Source organism: Cibotium barometz, chromosome 18 (assembly GCF_041138505.1).
Source record: "Cibotium barometz isolate CiBa-2024 chromosome 18, ASM4113850v1, whole genome shotgun sequence".
NCBI classification, from domain to species: domain Eukaryota; kingdom Viridiplantae; phylum Streptophyta; class Polypodiopsida; order Cyatheales; family Cibotiaceae; genus Cibotium; species Cibotium barometz.
Window position 1 is genome coordinate 40,710,148 of NC_141063.1, and position 22,094 is coordinate 40,732,241.

Consider the following 22,094-nt stretch of genomic DNA (forward strand, 5'->3'; position numbering starts at 1 on the left):
GTGAATAAATAGGAGTAGAAGGATGTGTTGTAGTAAATATGGCAAGAAATTCAAGATGCCGCATATCACGTCAGAAGAAATGAAGTATTCAAATGCAGTATGAATACATAAACAAGAGGAATATTTGTCGTAACATGGGCTTCTCATTTACTGGTTGACATTGTTGAAGGTTCGCTTATCTACTCACCCTGAGGAGGAGATTTCCAATGCTAGCTCGTTGAATCTTGTTTTTGAAGATTGGTACAACAAACAGTAGATTCTAGGATTTAAAACAAAAGCAGACTCATTCGATATTATCATCTTCGTTATGAGCAATGTAAGGCCTTAGTTTGTATTGCATAAATAGTCATTTAAGGGGTGCAAATGTGTATAATAAGAGACATTCATACTTTTTTTCAGAATATTAATTTTGACTTACATAAAAACCGAAAATGTGCCGGAGTCTATGGAAAAAAAGGTGGGCTAGACTGGTTTCAATTCGGAGCCAAGCTGAGGGAGATACAGACCTCTGAAGGTATGTGTGCACAATACCATTTTATGGTTTGAAAGGGTTATTGGAAGGTTGAATTTAATTCATCAAAGTAAAGGTTTTTTAAAGGTTTAAGATGTATGTGAGTGAAGATTAAGCGGTGATGGTAACTCACATAGGAGAAGTGTTTATCTCTTTTTGGACTTCAGTTCACGTAAGGCATGGGTGGAAAGGAAATGGATTTGTTGGAGGCGTGTTTTTTTGGTTAGAAGAGAGAGCTAGGGAAGAGATTTCATTGCAGATGTTCAATCAAAAGGTGTGTTGAAGTTAAGGCTAACTACTAGGGCCATATCACAAAGAGAGAGCACACTGCTTAAGGAGGACATCAAACCCAAAGAGCAGGCGGCCAGCATAGTCCATGGCCCAAGATCCACACAAGAGGCCTATGCCTAAGGAAGGCATAGAAGAGACCATATATAGCTCTCACACACATGAGAAGAGGTAAGCCCTTTTTACAAGAGAAGACTTGGCCTTGTACACAATGTTTACCCCTGAATTTCATCGTTTTCCAAGCATATGGGATTAGCCCTAGATTTTGGAGAGACATGAGTCATGTTGTAGTGAAAGCATGCAAATTATGGGAAGAGCGATCTGCATTGAAATAAGACTTGTAGGTGATGTTCATAAGCACATATATGAGTTAGGGGAATGATTTTAAAGCTTTGTTTTGGAGCTTCTGAAGGATTTTAAAGATGCTTATTCGGAATTGGGAAAGGGTAGAAATTACGCTAAGTGTAGTGGAAATAAGTCTAGTCAAGATCTAGTACGGACATTTGGATCCATATATATGCTAATGATAACCCATCTTTTGGGGTCATCTTAGGGATTCATGAGGATGATAAGGGGCTGGAAATTTTACCATAAGAGCCCTCTTAAAGAAGTTAGGCGTAAGAAAGCCCTAAAACAAGTATTAGTGTTTGTCTTCTACATGTGGTAATGGAGCTAGAGCCAAGAGCAGTGTGGCTAAACAATTATGGGCAATCATAAGGTTAGAATTGGGATGTTAAGGTAATCAAAATTAAGATAGCGACTAACAAGGAAACATGTTAGAGGAAGAGAATTTATAGAGGGAGAATGCTAATAAAAGCTTTCAAATTTATGGACTATACACCCATGTGACGGGGGTAAATACTTAGTGGGTACAAAGGTTGAATAATTGACCATGACTAGGCTCTTTTTACGTAAAGGTATATGAGGTAAGACTAAGATTAGTTTTCAAGAATGGTGTCTTGGTAGAGCATAAGGTTATAAGAGATGTTAGCTAATTTAGATGTTCCTGTTTAGGGTTGATGAATTATTAAACTATTCTTTGGTGATTATGGTCAGGATTATAATGTAAAGAGGTCAAAGTCATCATACATGTAGGTATCAATGTAGACTTCTACAGCGTAAGAGACAATCTAGGGAAGTGGACATTCCCATGTCTGAGTTTGTTCACCTTAGAGAATTGGAAGGACCTGAAACAAAGGTTGTAGGCAAAAGCACAAACTGTAGAAGGTTGTAGACAGTTGATTGTTGCTGAAAATGAGCATGAGGGAAGCCGTAGGTGCTTACAAGTAGAAGAGACTGTTGCAACAGCCAATGACCTCCAGCAAATATGCAAGAATGAGATGAGATATGGGGAGAAGGGTGTGGACCCTTGTATATCTCCCATATGAGCCAGTCGGCCAGTTGTAGAGTAAGTTGACAACAGTCGTGAGGCATAAATGTGCAATAAATAGCCTAAAAAAGACTTGTAAAATGCTACAAAAAATCCTAAATGATGTCTGCTAGATATGCTAATGTAGGGCCTCATAGAAATTACCAATACAAGCATGCTAGGGTACATGTAGACCATATGGACCTGATATATGTTCCAACACCTCCTCTCCAGCGCCAGATGGACGGTCTGATACCGGCACGCTGAAGTAACACCTCCAAAGTAGCTCTCGAAAGTGGTTTGGTGAAGACATCAACCACATTGTCCTTGGTAGAACAGCAGGCCAATTGAAGAAGGTAGCTCGATCTAGTCGCGTACAAAATGATAATGCACCTCAATATGCTTGGATCGTCCTTGTATCACAAGATTCTGAGCTAGACCAATAGCACTATGAGAATCCAAGAAGATGGTAACTGGGGAAGTGACGACACAACACAAATGGTCTTGAATCTGATGAATCCAAAGTGCCTCAGTGGAGGAGAGAAGGTAGGATTTGTACTTAGCCTTGATGGAAGAAGTAGCAACAATCCTCTGCTTCCAAGAAACCAAACATGTACCAAGCATGAACCAATATCCAAATGTAGACCTCCGAGTATCAATGTAGCTTGCCCAATCAGAATCTGTGAATCCAACCAAATGAGCACTGCTAGAATAGGTGATGCCATAATCTGAAGTACCTCGAAGATAACGAAGAACTCTTAGGGCTGCATGCCAATGAGACCTTTGAGCAGCTGATGAGAACTGGTTGAGAACACTCATAGCATAGGAGATATCTCGATGGGTACTGGCAAGGTAAAGCAATGAGCCAACAATCTGTCGGTACTCTGTGGAATCCACCAAGGGTGGTGTATCATCCTCCTTGTATAACTTGGCATTGGGATCCATGGGACGAGAGAGAGGTGTACAGTCTGACAACCCATAAAGTGAGAGCAGGCATTGGGATCCATGGGACAAGAGAGGTGTGCAGTCTGACAACCTATAAAGTGAGAGCAGCTTCTTCACATACTTATGCTGAGAAATGAAGATATAATCATCTTTCTGCCAAACCTCCAACCCAAGAAAATAATGAAGAAGGCCAAGATCAGTCATCTCAAATGTCTTTGAAATCTTGGATTGAACCTGTGTGACCAAGTCAGTATCTGAGCCAGAAAGCATGAGGTCATCAACATACAAAACAATGACACAAATATCCCCATCAGAAAGAAGCACATAGAGATCGCTGTCTGCATATGCCCTCTCAAAGCCAAGATATAACAAGAAGGCATCAATGTTTTGATACAAGGCACGGGGTGCCTGTTTGAGACGTTAGAGAGCCTTCTTCAGAAGATACACATGAGTGTCTTGTCTCTAAATCACAAAACCAACAGGCTGCTCAACATAAACTTCCTCCTCTAAATCTCCATTCAAAAAAGTGGATTTTACATCCATCTGGAACATGGGCCATCTGAAGTATGCAGCCAGATGGCATACCTGGCTGTAGGAGCAAATGTCTCATCAAAGTCTTCACCTGCCTTCTGAGCATATCCTTGAGCAACAAGGCGAGCTTTGTACTTGTCCAAAGTACCATCTGCATGAAACTTGACTTTAAAAATCCATTTCACACCAATCATAGGACGATGTAGAGCCCATGGCACCAAAGACCAAGTGTGATTCCTCTCAACAGAGGACATCTCCGCTTCCATGGCTTGTCGCCACTTGTGGTTGTGAAAGAGCCTCCTCTGGAATTTGAGGCTCATCGATCTCCTGGAGAGAACTCATGAGAATATAATTCATTGTGTGATGAGATGTGGAAGCTCGAGATGAATGGCGAGGTCCAGGGATGGTGGTAGAGATCTGGTTATGGAGCTGTGCATCAGTGAGACCAAAATCTCTAAAGAGTTGTTGAACCCACCGAGGCAGGCGACCTTTCTCTCAAAGTGTGAAGAAGAAGATCCACTTGTAGTAGAGGATTCATTCGATCTCGTACTCCTCAAGGTGCGTCTTGATACAGGTGAACTCTCCAATCTTCTCAACCATGTTATCTGATTGATTGATTGTAATGTTCACCAGATCTGACTCCAATTTGGCAATCTTCACTGGTCGAAACTCTCCCATACCTCCTCTGGATCTCCGTCCACATCTGATGAGCATTACTTTGGGTAGAGATAAATTGTGCTTGTATAGACGGAGTCATGCAGTGGATGATGATAAGATGGGCCCAAGCATCCAATATGCTTCTTAAAGCAGGGTTCACCAAGTGAGGTGTGGAGATGGACATCCACACACCGGCTCCTTCTAGCAATAACTGAGTGTAGAAAGACCAAGTATGATAGTTGGTTGCTGTAAGCTTCATGGAGTCATTCACTTGGGGAGGATTGTAGGATGGTATATGTGTAGGGGTGGGAGCAAGAACTGGATGAGAAAAACTCAAAGAAGAAAAATTGGAAAGAGGAACTTCCTGTGGAGTGGGAGCGAGGGATCCATGCTGTGAAGGTGCTAGAGTATCAACTGGAGAAGGAGCAGCAGTATAGAGAAATCTCCCAGAGCCATGTCCTCTGACAAGATACCTTCTCTGAAGCAAGAGGGCTGTAAAAAAAACAGCAAATAGCCTCCTCTTAAGCTGTGCACAGCAAGAGGAGAGAGAAGAAAGGGAGGGAGGGTAGGAAACAGAAATAGAGAAAGAAAATCTCTTAGGAACCCTATCCTTAGCACCTAGAAGAGGGCCTCAGCCTCCAACAACAAAAACATAGCAGTCCCGGGATACAAATGCAGAAAACGCAACACTCTTGCAGACGCCTCTACTCGAATCAGAAAAATGCAACACTTTCTTGCCTATAGGTCAGCGTTGGCTCTGATACCATGAAAGAAAGAGAAAACAAAGGTTGTAGGCAAAAGCAGTAGAAGTTTGTAGACAATTGATTGTTGCTGAAAATGAGCACGAGGGAAGCTCGTAGGTGCTTACAAGCATAAGAGACTATTGCAACGGCTAATGACCTCTATAAAATATGGAATGAGATGAGATATGAGGAGAAGGGTGTGGACCTTATATATCTCCCATATGAGCCAATCGGCCAGCTAGCAGGTCGACATCAGTCATAAGGCATAAATGTACCATAAATAGCCTATAAAAGACTCATAAAATGCTAGAAAAAATCCTAAATGATGTCTACTAGATATGCTAATGTAGGGCCTCATAGAAATGACTAGTACAAGCATGCTAGGGTACAAGTATACCATCTGGAGATGATATATGTTCTAACAGGATCATTCAAGCGCGCAAGTACAAAGCTCAAAATTGAATCAAGCTTTGGGAAAGGAGAAAATCCCAAGCACATATCTGAAGACTCTGGATTGAATTCTCTGAAATTGGGAGGCCGCGAAGAACCCCTTGGAGAGAACAATGGAATATGATGTGGGGGAAAAGTCTAGGATGGTATGACCAATTCATAGTACTTCTCTAGTACTTTTGAAGAAATGTGATCATGCACGATAACCTCTATACATAGCATGATGCATATATATACATGGTTATAGCATTGTATTTAGTGATTTTTGCATATGAGGAGCCTATGTTAATGCCACTTCTATGGAATAATGGGCTCTATGATGCAGTCGATTCTCATGCAAACAATTTGCTATGGAATAATGGGCTCTATGATGCAGTAGATTCTCAGGCAATCAATCTACTGCGAGCGAGATCCCCACACTTTTGGAGAAGTGCTGGACAAGTTACCACTAGATTGTGAGATTTGGGTATGGCATTAGTCCACTGGTACTACGGATCTAGGATCTGCGGATTCTTAGTTATTCTCTGATGTAGGGAATTTAGGTGGCTGTTGCTTGGGGGTGGTCGCGCAGTTTGAGCCCTATGAAAGGATATAATTATTCCTTTGAACAAAACCTTATATAGGTGCATTGTGAGAATATATTGTATTGGTTTTGTTGTGATTTTGTTCTACTAGCTAGTACGTTAGTCTGTTATATGGGTTTTGTTGTGATTTCTTTCTACATGCTAGTATGCTAGTACATCATCATTATGTGTTTACATGTGATACATTGAATAGTCATGACTTAAATGTATCTTTAAAAGAGCAATTGATGGTGCAACGTTGATTTCATGATGATGTCTTGTGAGTGAAAAAGTGATTTTGAATGGTCACATACGTGTTACGTTAATGTGGTTCTATGAATGGAAATTGCATTATGTTGATGTGGAAATTTGAGGTTCCAATATTGTATTGAATGCTTTATGCATGCATGCTTATTTTCAGTTTCATTTGTTTCCCCTTGTGATATCATTTGTAATTTCCAATTCTTTATGATCTAGAGCCCCTCAAGTGGTATCAGAGCGGGTTAGATTTGGGGTATTCAAGATAGAACTTGAGAGTTAGATTGGGGATTATCTAAGATGTAAGGTACGTACGGACATAAATGCTATTTTGAATCAAACGGAAGAACAATACAACATCATAAAGAAACTTATTGCCCAGAATGAGAGACACACCTAAAACTTAAGCCCAATCAAGAAGATTGCTTCAAGGACTACTACTAGAACAAGAGTCAAGGGTATACATAAACAAAGAAGTGAATGACAAAGGGAACCCTAACTTAGAAAATGAGGAAAATCCTAACTTAGGAGATGAAGGTCATAATGTAGAAGACAAAGTCTAGGACATGGGGGTTGAGGATGAACCAAAGTTACCTATTGCTATTAGGAGGAGGACATGGAAGGCCCAGCACACATTGCTACACTCAGTCCTCATTATGAACTTATTTTGCTCCAAGATTTCCTCTTCTTGGGCTTCACATGCAAATATGTTTTCAAGTGGGTACGGTTATCAAACTTTGATGTTGCTAGGAAAACAAGTGAGGAGACTGAAGCTTGGGTAGAGGAACTGGAGGATTTATACGAATTAAGAGAATTTGATGAACTTGGGAAAGTTGAGTTGACTATTCTTCAACTTAAAAGGCTATTCTTCAACTTAAAAGGTTTGCTAAGGTTTGGTAGAAAAGGGTAGTGTCTATAGGAAGACAAAAAGCATGACCCATAACGTGGGAAGAATTTAAGGAATGTGTAAAGAAAAGATACTTCCCACTGGAATACAAAACGTAGAAGAAGATGGAGTTCCTTAATTGAAAGGAAGAAGTTGGGAGGATTTATCTGAATTGAGCGAATTTGATGAAGTTGGGAAAGCTAAGGTGTCTATTCTTCAACTTAAGGGGTTTCCCAAGATTTTGTGGAAAAGGGTTGTCTACAAGAAGAGCAGAAGCATGACCCATAACTTGGAAATAATTTAAAGAATATGCAAAGAAAAGATACCTCCCTCTAGAATACAAACATAGAAGAAGATGGAGTTCCTTAACCTCAAAGAAGAAGATAAAACCATGGGAAACAATATAGAGACCAATTCTTGAAGAAGATGGAGTTCCTTAACCTCAAAGAAGAAGATAAAACCACGGGAAACAATATAGAGACCAATTCTTGGAATTGCGAAAGTATGATCTTGAATTTGATGAGACCTCGCTCTCACAAACAAGTTTGTTGAGAGTTTAGACGAAGATAGATTTCTAGTCATGGTAACTATCATCATAGATTTCCAAGATGCTATGAGGAAGGTCAAAAATTTGAGCAAACGATAGATTATCAAAAGAAGAAACAAAGCAAGAAGTTATTTGGGAATAAACCAAACTTTTAAGCAGGAAAGAACCGATAACAACTAGCCTCAGTTTCATGGGAGGAGTCAATCACTCCAACCTCAATCAAAATCCAATAGCATGAAGAAGATGCCTTGGAAATATGATCTTGAATTTATAGAGAAGGCAAGACATATTGGAGCATGTTTGAGATGCACAGAGTGAGGACATGTCACTTTCCAGTGTATGAAGCAAGCTCCATTTTCAAAGGTGGATCTTCAGAAGCATAGTAGGGAAAAGGAGGCTAAAGTCAAGAATCCAACTATTGAAGAAATTGAGGACTAACAAGGTATGGTTCTTAACCAAGCTATGCATGTTTTTACTACAATAGAATCTGATAATACACATACACAAGCTTATGCCTTAAGGGTGATATTATGGGGTATAAATGTGAATGATTGAGGTAGCAGTCATGATTTCATATCTCTAGGGCTAGCTAAATCATTAAAAATTGAATTGATTTAAAGACTAGCAGATTGGTGGAGATCCAACGTAGTAGCCAACAATGGAAAAGCTTGTACTTGTGGCGTGCTCAACTCCCTCAACTTCAAATTCTGAGATGCCATCTTTTGAATTCCAAGTACATAATTGGCATATATGATTGTATACTTGGGATGGACCGGTTATCTAAATCCAAGGCTATCATTGATTGTGAGTCAAGAAGTGTGAACCTTTATCAAGATGTAGATAGGATAGTTGAACTTGTGGGGGAAAAGAGTCAATGTTTCTCTTTAGACATTTCCATCATGAAACTAATCCGATGAATTCATCAAGGCTATCTTCCTTAGTGTTGTCAAAGAAAAATAGGAGACCCTTGAGGAGGAGGAGAATCCTCCTTATGTGAAGTTGTTAGAGGAATATGCAAATGTGTTTCCAAATGATTATCTAAAAATACCCCCTCCTAGACCTCTTGATCATGCTATAGATTTGATTCTTGTTGGGCTACACCTTATGTGAAGTATCCATATCAATTTAGTGTACACAAGTATGTTGACTTAAAAAACAAATTGACTATCTTTTACAAAAAGGATTTATTAGACCTAGTCTATTGTCATGGGTGTGGAGCTTCTAGTTAATTAATATGGGTAGCTCTTATTCTCTTTTAAAAGAAGAGGATGTAACATTCAGATTGTGTATGGACTATAGGCTATTGGATAAGCAGACCATCAAGAATATGTATCCCCTACCTCACATAGACAATCTTGGTAAAATTCTTTTTTAAGATTGACCTTAGGTCATGATATCCCTATATAAGAATCAAAGATGAGGACATCTTTAAGCATGGCCTTCGGACAAGGTATGGACATTATGAGTGTACAGTCCTTCCTTTTGGATTGACTAATGCTCCCGTAACATTTTTGTGTGACATGAACACTGTGAATCATGAATACTTAGATGATTATTTTATCTAGGTATTTTTAGATGACATATTTGTCTATTCTAAGGATCATTAGGAACATGAGATCCATTTAAGGAGAGGTCTTCAAAAATTGAGACACCATAAGTTATATGCAAAATGTGTAAATATTTCTTTGCAAAAGACTAGATTATGTATCTTGGATGAGTTATCTCAAAAGATTAGATTATGTATCTTTGATGAGTCATCTCAAAAGACTAGATTATGTATCTTTGTTGAGTCATCTCAAAAGATGGAATCCATATAGACCCAGAAAAGATTAGGATGGCCTATTCCTAAATGTCTCCAAGGTGAGAAGTTTTCTTAGATTAGCTTAGAATGAGAGAAGACACTTGAGGTTTCTCCAAGGTAGTGGGACCTTTGACTGACTTGACAATTTAGGGTGCAAAGTTTGAATGATTAGATCGTAAATGGGAGTCCGTTTCTATGAATTTCATCACTAAGTTTCCCTCTAGTAGAGGTGGATATGACACACTATTTGTGGTAGTGGACGTGCTCACTAAGATGGCACATTTATTTTTGATGAAAAAGAAAAATGGAGTGATGGAAATAGCCAAATGTTTTGGGAAAGATTCCATGGTTTACTTGAAAACATAGTGTCGGATAGAGATTCTAGATTCACTTCCAATTTCTAGTAGCAAGCAACATTCAAAACCATTGGATCAGAGCTCGGAATGAGTAATGCTTTTCATCCTCAGATGTTGCCATATATATAGGCAGTGATGTGTGTGAACACACTTAGGACCGTGGGGCACTTTTTCCCTCTTTAGGAGGTTTTTTCCCCTGGCTTGTATATACGCCCATTATTCTAGGGCTAACTTATCTTTGTACATTGACACAATCTAATACAGTGTGTGTTGTGTGCATTCTTGCTTCTTCTTCTCCAAGCTTTGTGTGCTTTTCTGCAACCCTAATTCCAACAATTGGTATTAGAGCAGACATCGGCTCCCAGGGCTACGCCGCTAGCACCCTCCGACTCACGTTCTCCGATTGAGAAATTTTGACAGTGCAGTTTTCTCCAAAACAGGCATACATATTCTATTGTGGACTGTGCTACATAGCATGAGTTGTTTTCTGTTCAGTCTTTGCTTCATTACAGGTAGCTTTTGTATCAGTTTCAGTGAGTGGCCATGGCTGATAACAGCAATGATGTATTTCGCATGTTGTCTGCTGATGACAAATTGGATGGAGACAGCAACTACCCACTTTGGACATACATGATGCAGCATGTTTTGGTTGCAAAAGGAGTGTGGAACATTGTGCAGGGTATGGATGTAGGATCTATTGAGGATGTTGTAGGTTCTAGCAGCTCTACTGTTGCTGCTGTTTTACCCACTGCTGAACAAGCTCGTTGGGATGGTAAAGATGCGTAGGCTTATGCCTTGATTGCACTTTCTGTCAAACATAACATCACTCCACATATTGTTCAGCTAAAACAGCAAAACAGGCTTGGGATATTCTAGTTGGTTTGTATGCAGGTCGTAAACGGGGCAAAAATCTCTTACCTGCATAAAGAGCTAGAATCGAAGATTATGCAGGAAGATGATGACATGAATGTTTTTCTTGCTGAGATTAAAGATCTCAAGGAACAGTTGATTTCTGCAGGTGAGATTATTCCTGATCATTCTCTTGTGTAGACTGTTCTTGATGCTTTACTTGAGTCATATCAGACTTTTGCTTCCACGTGGAGACTTGGACAGACCTGATGTTGTCAAGTATGATACTTTAGTTAACAAGCTCTTGCAAGAAGCGCAGTCCAGGCAAAATAGGGCTAGGCAACGTGCAGTTGATCAGGCATTTGTTGCCCAGCAGAGAAGAAGTGGTAAGGCAGCCCCTTCCACTGTTTCTTCTCCTATTAGTAGGTTTGCAACTTCTTCTCCTTCCACAGGTAGCAACAATAGGTCTGAGGAGAAGGCTCTTGATAAAGGCAAGAAAAAGTTCAAGTGCAACAGTTGATCATGTCATTAAGAATTGCCCTAAGCTAAAGGCTAAAGAGGCAAAGAAGAAAGAGAAATGCAGCCACAATAGCGGATGCTTTTACAAATGCAGATTCTGCAAATGTTGTGCAGGATACAGAATGGGGGTTTAGCGTGTATTGCCAGTATGACCCATCTGTACATGATGCATGCTTGGCAGTTTCTGTTGACTCTGATATATGCTATTTTGACAGTGGTGCTACAAAACACATTGCCTCGCATCGTGATATGTTCACTTGTCTTGAGGCTCTCTCTAATGGGAATACTGTCACATGTGCCAATAATGCTTCTTACCCAGTGAAGGGCGTTGGTAAAATTATGCTTACTGCTGCAAATGGCAGCACTTTCACACTTTCAGATGCTTTGTATGTGCCAGGGATAAAGAAGAATCCATTGTTTGTCTCTGCGCTTGCTAGACTTGGACTTGTAGTCAAATTTGTGTTGGATGAGAGATGTACTGTTCATGATTTGACCTCTGGTGATACAATTATTGCATCTGGCACCTTGTTTTGTGGGCTGTATAGGCTCAATTCTTATGACAAGTGTGTGGAAGATTCAGCAAATGCAGTTTCTGATAAAAAGGCAGTTTCAGATGCATGCTCGTTTTGGTCATCCGAACTTTGCTAGTTTGCTGCGTTTGCAGAAATTTGATATGGTTGTTTCATTGCCCCCTCTCGAGGCACCATTGAAACATGTTTGTGAAGGCTGTATTTTGGGCAAAATGCAGCATTCTGTGTTTCCAAAGGATGGTTTTGTGCGGGCCACTCGCAAATTGCAACTTGTACATAGTGATGTATGTGGGCCTATGCAAACTCTGTCATTTGGTAAACACTTGTACTTCGTGACTTTCATTGATGATTACTCAAGGCATGCACGGATATATCCACTGAAGGCAAAGTCCGAAGTGTTTTTGTGCTTCATACAGTTTTTGCTTATGGTTGAAAATGTATCCAATTGTAATGTGGATACCCTCTGTTCTGATCGAGGGATGGAGTACATGTCTAAAGAGTTTGATGCATTTCTGGCTAGTCGTGGGATAAAACACCAATGTACAGTGCCGTATACCCCTCAACAAAATGGTGTTGCTGAGAGGAAAAACAGGTCACTTATGGAGATGGCACAATGTATGGTCAAGAGCCAAGCTTTGCCACATGCGGAGGCTGTCATGTGTGCTGCATATGTACTCAATAGGTGTCCCACTAAGGCCTTGCAGTCTGTTACTCCATACGAAGCTTGGCATGGCAGGAAGCCTTCTATTGGTCACTTGCGTGTCTTTGGTTGCTTGGCCTATGCTTTAGTGCCTGTGCAACAACGTAGAAAATTGGATGATAAGGCTGTCAAATGCATTTTTGTTGGTTACAGTGCTGAGAGCAAGGGTTACAGATTGTATTATCTGCAATCAAAGCGTATCTTGATTAGTCGAGATGTTGTTTTTGTGGAAGATGTTGTGCAGCCTTTATTATCATGTACCAAAGAGACAAGTGTGAGCTCACGGGATGTATTTGATACATTGTTGCCTCTATTTACAGGTGGGAATTCAAATGTAAGTCCTAATGAGGTAAATATTCAGCCTATGCAGATTTCGAACGACATCATAGACCAGCCTATTTCTGATGCAGATTTACAGGATGTAATTTATGAGGATAGGGCTGAAAATGAGCAGGCTAGAGGTATGCCTAAATGGCTGGTGCAAACCTTGCGTGATAGTAAAATTGATGCACCTATGTCTAGTCGTACTTGTTCAGGTTTTCAGCATGCCTCTTATGCATTAGATTGTTATGCTTTGGCTGTGTCTAGTATGTGTGAAGAGAAAGAACCTCTTTCATTTGATGAGGCACAAAAATCAAAAAATTGGTTGGCTACAATGCAAAGTGAATATGATGCTATAATGAAGAATGGTACATGGTCTTTGTGTGATTTGCCTATTGGTAAAAAGATCATTGGATGTAAGTGGGTTTTTAAGTTGAAACAAAAGCCAGATGGCAGTGTTGATCACTATAAGGCTAGACTTGTTGTTGCAAAGGGTTATGCTCAAGAAATAGGCATTGATTTTGATGAGACCTTTTCTCCCACTTGTCGTATGACTACCATTTGTAGCATTTGTGCATTGGCAACTCATAATGGTTGGAATGTACATCAGTTGGACATAAAGACTGCGTTCTTGAATGGAGATTTGCATGAGGAGGTGTATGTATCACAGCCTCGTGGTTTTGTTCAAAGAGGGTAGGAAAACAAAGTGTGCAGGTTGAAAAAGGCTTTATATGGTTTAAAGCAAGCTCCACGAGCTTGGTATGAAAAGATACATGCTTATTTGACTGCACATGATTTTCAGAATAGTCCAAGAGAAAGCACTTTGTATATTAAACGTGTGGATGATGTACATCTAATCATTGCTCTCTATGTCGATGACATGCTGCTCACATGACCAAATGAGAGTCATATTGCTGATTTTAAGGCTGGTTTGAATGTCTCTTTTGAGATATCAGATTTGGGGCATTTGCATCATTATTTGGGGATACAATTTAAGCAGTGTGATGGAGGTATTGCTTTGTGTCAGACAAAGTATATTGAGACATTGTTGCAGAGATTTGGCCTTGAAGACTGCAAGCCTATTGCTACTCCAATGGAGACAGGTTTGAAGTTGAGTCTTCATGATGCTGGAGATTACTTTGATGTCACACTCTATCAGACAGCTGTTGGTTGCCTCATTTATGCATGCATTAGAGGCCGGACATTCAGTTTGCAGTCTCACAGGTGAGCAGGTTTATGCATAGCCCAGGGTCTCAGCATTGGAAGGCAATTAAATGCATCTTTCGCTACTTGAGTGGCACCATACATCTTGGGTTGTTTTATTCCAAGGGAGAATCGTTGCCCGCCAGATTTACATGCTTTTTCGGACTTAGATTGGGCTGGTTGCTATGACACAAGAGTGTCCACAAGTGGTTTTTGTTTCATGCTCGTTGGTAGCTCATGCATATCTTGGTTGAGCAAGAAGCAACCTACTGTGGCCACTTCTAGTTGTGAAGCTGAGTATAGGGCAGCTTTCACAGCTACGGTTGAGTGTGTGTGGCTCAGACGGCTTATGGTGGCTGACTTGGGTGTTGGACAGGAGTCTGCCACCTCTATCTACACCTCTATCTACACTGACAGTCAGAGCGCATTGGCAGTTGCGAGAAACTGAGTTTTTCATGCTCGCACAAAGCACATTGAGGTGCATTATCACTATGTCAGGGAGAGACTCTCAGAGCAGGAGAGATCAGCTTGGCATATGTGCCAACACAGGACCTCGTCGATCTTTTCACAAAGGCGCTTCCTCGTGAGAAGTTTGAAGCTTTCCGCAAAGCTTTGGGCTTGCTCCCCTTTGTGGACTGATCTACTTCGGGCATGGCACTTCCCTATACATGAGTGCCAGCTCTCGTTCACACCATCACTCCCAAGGGGGATTTGTTGCCATATATATAGGCAGTGATGTGTGTGAACACACTTAGGACCATCGAGGCACTTTTTCCCTCTTTAGGAGGTTTTTTCCCCCAGCTTGTATATACGCCCATTATTCTAGGGCTAACTTATCTTTGTACATTGACACAATCTAATACACTGTGTGTTGTGTGCATTCTTGCTTCTTCTTCTCCAAGCTTTGTGTGCTTTTCTGCAACCCTAATTCCAACATCAGATAGATGCAAAAATTCATAGAGTTAATTGCATTCTTCAGGATATTCTTAGAACCAGAAGCAGACCAATTGGATTGAAATTTTTGCCATTGGTTGAATTTGCTTATAATAGTTCATTGCATGCTTTTAAAAAAATGTCAGTCATGTATGGAAAATATTGTTGTGTGCACCATCCAACTTTTCTAACCCAACCAATAGAGTAGAAGTATCCACCACCAGAGAGATGTTTGAAAAGATGGAAAATGAGATGAAGATGATCAAAACTCATATGAGAAAACTCCAAGAGATAGACAAAAGGCCTATTATGAACAAAGCATTTCCCTAGAGAGTTTTCTCAAGGTAATATCCTCTTCCTTAGGGTGAAACCTAAGCCTAAAATGGAATGAGATAAGAGATTGTCTTATAGATATGCGTGTAAATTACCTCTTGGAATTTCCCTATAATATTAAAATACACCTCATAAACTATGTTAGCTTTTTGCTAGCTAAGATCACGCGTTGTAGGACATGCATAGACTTGAGGAAGATGGCACCATATCTACAAAGCTCGATAATATTTTAGCTAGGAGAGACGAGATAAGAGATTGCCTCATAGATATGCTCGCCCATCTAGGGTACTGAGGAGAAATGGGGAAGGCTAGCTTACCTCTTGGAATTGCCCTATAATTTTAAAATACACCTCATAATCCATGTTAGCGTGCTGCTAACCCAGATCATGTGTTGTAGGACATGCATAGACTTAAGGAAGATGGGACCATATCTACTAAGCTCAAGAGTATCTTAGTTAGGAGAGAAAGAAAACTTAGAAATTGAATAATACAAGAAGTAATAGTGAAGTGGGAGTTATACCCCATAGAAGATGCCACATGGGCAGATGCAAATAAGCTTTAGTCAAAGTATTCATCTTTTTCTGTGAGGATAGAGCCCTTTGAAGAAGGAGGGGCGGGATAAAGTTTCATTTTAAGGGCTGTGGAAATGTATCTATAATGATCATGCATATTTATTTTCAAAATAACTATTTTGGACTTAAATAAGATTAAAGAATATGATTGTCTATGGAGAAAAAAGTGGTTGATATGGGTTCTAATTTGGAGCCAAGGTGAGGGAGATATGGTCCTCTCAAGGTATGTGTGCACAAATCACCATTTTATGGTTTGAAAGGTTTATTGTAAGGTTAAATTTAATTCGTTAAAGGAAATAAGGTTTAAGAGATGTGTGTGTAAGCAAAGGTTAAGTGGTGGTGGTAACTCACATGGGAGAGAGAAGTGTTTGATTATCCCTTTTTGGACTTCACTTCATGGAAGGGCATGTGTGAAAGGAAATGGATTTTTTGGAGAGACATATTTTTTAAGGTTACGTGAGAGAGAATTTGGGAGAAGGATTCATTGGAGGTGCTCAATAAAAAGGTATGTTGAAGTAATAGCCAACTAACCAAGCCCATACTATAAGGAGATGCTCAATTAATAAGTGTGTTGAAGTTAGAGCCAACTAACCAGTCCCCCATACCACAAAGAGAAGCACAAGGCTCAAGGAGGAGGTATCCAATACATCTATGAGGAGAGAGAGAGAGAGAGAGAGAGAGAGAGAGAGAGAGAGGGAGGGAGGGAGGGAGAGAGAGAGTCACACAACATGACACTCAAAAAGTAAAGACAACAAAAAAAGAAGAAACACCGAAATATTTAAGGAGAAAACGAGCAATTGTAGAAGGAGAAATAGCACAAGAAGAAATAAGGGAAAAGAAAAACAACAGAAGAGGGAAGACAAGAAAAGTAAACAAAGGGAAGGGTCGAGAAGAAAAGAAGAGGAAGCAAAGGACAAAGTAAAGGGGAAGTTTAGATGTAATGAGAAGCAAGATGACGAGAACCAAAGCCCACAATAAGCAGAGGAGGTGAAGAAGAAAGAGGCTAGTAAGAAACAACGGGAAAGAGGGGAAAGGAAGAAATAAAACACAAGAAGAGAAGAGGAGGTAAAAAAGAAACAAGAAAAGAAAGTAAGTCCACAAAAAGGTTGGTGGTGTGATGGAGCAAGAAAAGAGAAAGAAAGGACTAAGGAAGCACCCTGAAAAGAAAACGAGAAGAGAAAAAGTAAAAAGGAGAAGAGGAAGCCAGAGGAAAACAAGGGTCCACACCGTCCATAGAATGTTGTTGGCAATTGCGACGATAAGAACTAACAACCAAATCAAAAATTGCAAACTCTACCTCCAACCAAATCCCCCTTTTGAGCATGCCTCAAAGCAATGTCAGCCTTCACCCCTCATTTTAACAAATGCGTTTGTGAGGTACCTTTCTCAACCTTATTTTCTGCTTATTTAGCTCTCCACTATGAGCGGGTAGAGTGCTCCCCCTCGAGTGGGGGTAGAGTAGGTACAATTGGGTTTTCTTGTAGGTACACACCCAGACATTCCAATGATACCCTTGAAAATCCAAAGGTATACACCAAGGCATATACTCGGGCTCCAAATGTATCTAACTAGAAAGTCCAAAAACCCACACCATAGATCCATAGCTTTCCATGCATTCTCGGGCATGAATAGTACACGTATCATCTCATTCCAAGATCATAAGGGCCCACAACACCAATCTTATCCCACCTTATTGCATTCTCTTCGTTCTTTTGTCATAGCTCCCATCTTATTCATCGAGTCTTGTTTTTGCCACCTTTAGCCCTCTGTTCTACATTACACTTCACATAGTTTGATTGTGCACATATACTGAGACTAAGAACATAATCCTTGCACAATAAGGAACATAAAGAGCAAGAACCATAGCTTCCACATCCACCTCATACCCACTTAGTTGGGAACATAGTCTAGATCTTGTTGATCCATTTGTTGAGAGATGGGAGTCACAATTAAGGACGATTCATGCTTCCTTGATCCCAAAATGCTCCGCAAGGTCTGAGGAACCCCAATTCACCCACATGACCATCCTCAAAAATCACTATAGGGTCTCCTATCCATTGATGGAATTTCATGTCATTTTTCAACTACCTGAGGTAGCCCCCTACCTTGACAAGGTTGGCTTGAATTCCTTTCAAACATCATGGGGCCCAAATTTCCCTCTCATCACCATGCACTTCATTAAATCCTAGCACAACACTGATAATTAGGGTAGTAGAGATCTTGAATGGGTCATAATGTAGGATCTGTTGGAATTATTGGAATTTGTGGAATTATTTAGAATTTATGGATTTATTCAATGTGTATTTATTTTATGTGCAAGAGAGATTAATCACCTCTAACTTGTCCCATATTTTGAGCTTATATTGTGCATGTTAGTGCAGATCAGTGTGGTGGCAGGGCTAGTGTGTGGGGTGTGCATGAATCCACTGGACTTGCATCATCGATGGATATTTATTGACGCATGGTGAATGGCGATTATTTATGATTGGCAATGACAATGATATTTTATGTGCACATTAGTGTGCAACATTTTATATACATTAGTTTTATTTCATGGGTGAACCTTAGTGTGTTCACACTTTTGTATTTAGATTTATGCAAGCCCAAAGTGGAGATACATATTTTTGGCACCATGTATTTTTGGCTCTTGCTTTTTATACAATGAAAATATATTTAAATACACCATGAAGAGGACACACTTTCTCAAATTTAAATGTAAAGAATAATTTTAATGCTACCATCCCAAGCAATGTACCCACCAAACCCAATTCTAGTCACACTAGTAATGCACTCACTTCTTGTCCTACCCCTTTCCAACCTCGTCAAGGAGGTAATGTGCCTACATGCTTCAACTGCCATCGAGTGGGACATCGCGGCCGACAAGTGTACTTTTCGTCACAAGTGGCCCAACTTCACAATATAGAAGAAGGCGCATACGATGATGGTGATGGTGGTCCCGGCTTCGGATTGGATGGAAAATCAACTCAACAATGAAGAAGTGGGTATGCAAAGTGAATCAGTGGTACTTCGATCACTCCTCACTCTTTGCTTCGTATTTTACTTTGTATATGAAAGGATTTATTAATGGAAAAGATATTACTATTTTGCATGATAATGGTAGTGCGCATGATCTTATTTCTGAAAAGGCTGCCCGTAGGTTACATTTAGAGACTCATCCTTTGTATTATAAGGTTAAATCTACATTTTAAGGTACGCGATACACGAGTACTCACATGAAGTTTGTGACCTTGAGATACAAATTGAACCTTATAAACAAAAATGAAACTTTCTCATTGTACCTTTGCATTCTAGTGACATCATCCTTGGTATGCCATTTAGTCATGAATTTAATCCACATATTGATTATTCCATGCATACTATGGACTTTACACATAATGGTACAGTTGGTGATTGTTCTCTTGAGATGTACCCATTATTATCACATACCTAGGCTAAATGTGTACTTAGGAAGCAATCACTTGCATACATGATTTTAGTTAATGACGTACAAGCATATGAAAATAATCTCACCCCTTATCACAGCAAGCATTCATGGCTAGGTTTCAGGATTGTTTTGCAGACGATTTATCCCCTACCTTACCTCTCTCCTGTCCTAAAGACCATACTATAGCGATTATTCTAGGTAGTCATCAACCGCCTCATAGAGCTCCTTATCGTCAAAATCCTCGTCAACAAAAAGAAATAGAATGCCAAATTAGAGAATTATTAGACATGAAACTTATTTGACCTAGTAGTTCTCCTTTTGGTGCTCTTGTTCTTCTTTGTTGTGAAAAGAAGAATGCGCATTGATTATAGGGCTCTAAATAAGGTCACTGTTAAGAATAAATATCCCATCCCTCGTGTTATGATTTGCTAGACAGGCTTAAAGGTGCATCTGTATTTAGTAAAATTGATTTGAAATCTGGATATCATCAAGTTCGAATGACTAGTTCTGATATTTTTAAAACTGCTTTTCGTACACAAACTGGTCATTATGAATTTTTGGTTATGTCTTTAGGTCTAACAAATGCAGTTGCTACTTTTGCACGCATGATGAATCGTATATTTCTTAACCATCAGAATTGCGTCATTGTTTTCTTTGATGATTTGCTTGTTTTTAGTGTAGTCTAGTTAGACCTTTCAAAGCTACACCACCCTCTACTCCAATTTATGATGACCCACCTCTCCTAGAGACTAATACAAAAATTTCAGTTTCTGAAACAATTATTGATCGCGAGCAAACTACAACTCACAATGGCAATATTTGGTAAAATACAAGAATAATCCTGTAAAAGAATCTCAATAGATTTCAGACCATGCCCTTATTACACACTCTACATTGATCGACTCCTTTCATAGACAGTTGTAGTGAATATTACACTTGGTATTGAGACCAGTGTAGTCGTGTGAAGGTCACCGATGTGAGGTATCACACGATTGGCAGTTTATTTTGGTATTTGGCATTGATATGTGTAAAGATCACCGAATTGAGGTATCACACATGGTTATTTTCTGTGCAAAGGTCACCGAAGTGAGGTATTGCACGAGGTTTTGATATTATAGAATCAGATTTTTTTTTGGTGGATATTTTGAAATTGATATTTTCTTTCATGCAAAGGTCACCGAATTGAGATATTACACGTAATTGCTTAAATATACAAAGGTATCGACTTTGAGGTATTGCATGTTTAGCAATTGAGGACAATTGCTTTTCACCAGGTAGAAATGTTGGAATTATTAGAATTTGTGCAATTATTTGGCATTTATAGATTTATTCAATGGATATTTATTTTATGTGCAAGTGAGATTGATCACCTCTAAATTGTCACATATTTTGAGCTTATAGATTTGGCATTTATAGATTTATTCAATGGAGATTTATTTTATGTGCAAGTGAGATTGATCACCTCTAACTTGTCACATATTTTGAGCTTATATTGTGCATGTCAGTGCAGATCAGTGTGGCAGGACTAGTGTGCTAGGTGTGCATGGATCCATTGGGCTTGCATCGACAGATATTTATTGACGCATGGTGAGTGGCAATTATTTATGATCAGAAATGACAGTGATATTTTATGTGCACATTAGTGTGCAATATTTTATATACATTAGTTTTTTTTCATGGGTGAACCTTAGTGTGTTCACACTTTTGTATTTAGATTTATGCAAGCCCAAAGTGTAGATACATATTTTTGGCACCATGTATTTTTGGCTCTTGCTTTTTATACAAGGGAAATATATTTAAATACACCATGAAGAGGACATAAGCCACTCTCATGGTGGGGGATATTTAACCCATTCTTGTGTCGCATGATGCAAGAGCTTTCATCTATTTTGAGCTTTGTGAGTTCTTTTTCTCATATTTTTATTAAGGGTCTACCATAAGCTTTCAACAGGATCTCTCTCAATGAGAGGATCTCATTAGAAGATTCCAACATGTCCCAACCTTCTTAACTAAATTCCACAATGGGAAAGGAGCTATGGTCATTTGGTCTCACCAAAGAAGGCCTCAACTCAAATGGGGCCAAGTTTAAAGATCATAGTCCTAGAATTGGTGCACTCGGCTAGAGTGCTCACTTTCCTCACTCACCAAAGGTATAGGAAGAACAATAGGGTATCGATCACTATTCTAGCTAAGCCACTTACAAGCCAACTAGCAAACTGGGTTGAGAAGTGAGCTTCAAGGATAATTTGGTAGAGGTAAGGTACACTATGCCCACATGCTTATAAAAGTTTATTTTGTCATGTGAGCTTCCACTCATACTCACCCATGGGTTGAGCTTATCATCCATGTGTCCGAGACATCTAAAAGGTACATACTCTGGCAACAAAATGAACTCAAGTGTCGAGATAAGTTTACATGCCAAGAGGAGCACAAAATCTCAACCATTCCCCGCAAAAAAACTTTAGGTAGTAGCAAATGAGATGGTGGCCAAAGTAGAAGCTTGACTCAAAAATGCAATAGAGAAAAAAGAGAAGTCCACAAGTTTGAGAACTAGCTCATAGCTACCAAGTCCACCCAAGAGAAGCTCACAAAATATCACAAGAAAGAGATAGATGCCCTTCGGCTATAATACCAAGAACTAGAAACATCCAAGAATGCGGCAGTCCTTGTTGGCACATGAATCCTGATGTATTATGTGTAAGCTTACATGCAAGGATTATACTTTGATAAATATTTTGAGCCCTAGGCTCTTGACAATGAATAGCGCAATGTAGAGAATATAAG

At 39.6% G+C, this 22,094-nt stretch overlaps 1 long non-coding RNA gene across 2 annotated transcripts; it reads left to right on the top strand.

The window, feature by feature from the left end:
* The first annotated feature begins 69 nt into the window (after positions 1-69).
* LOC147629342 (uncharacterized) lies at positions 70-18,468 on the top strand. Of its 2 annotated transcripts, none has more exons than XR_015268009.1 (3): positions 70-316; positions 400-514; positions 18,247-18,468. It is a non-coding gene; the product is annotated as an uncharacterized LOC147629342 (long non-coding RNA). The 2 variants fall into 2 exon arrangements; XR_015268008.1 differs by lacking the exon at positions 18,247-18,468 and adding an exon at positions 679-1,131.
* The last annotated feature ends 3,626 nt before the right edge of the window (positions 18,469-22,094 follow it).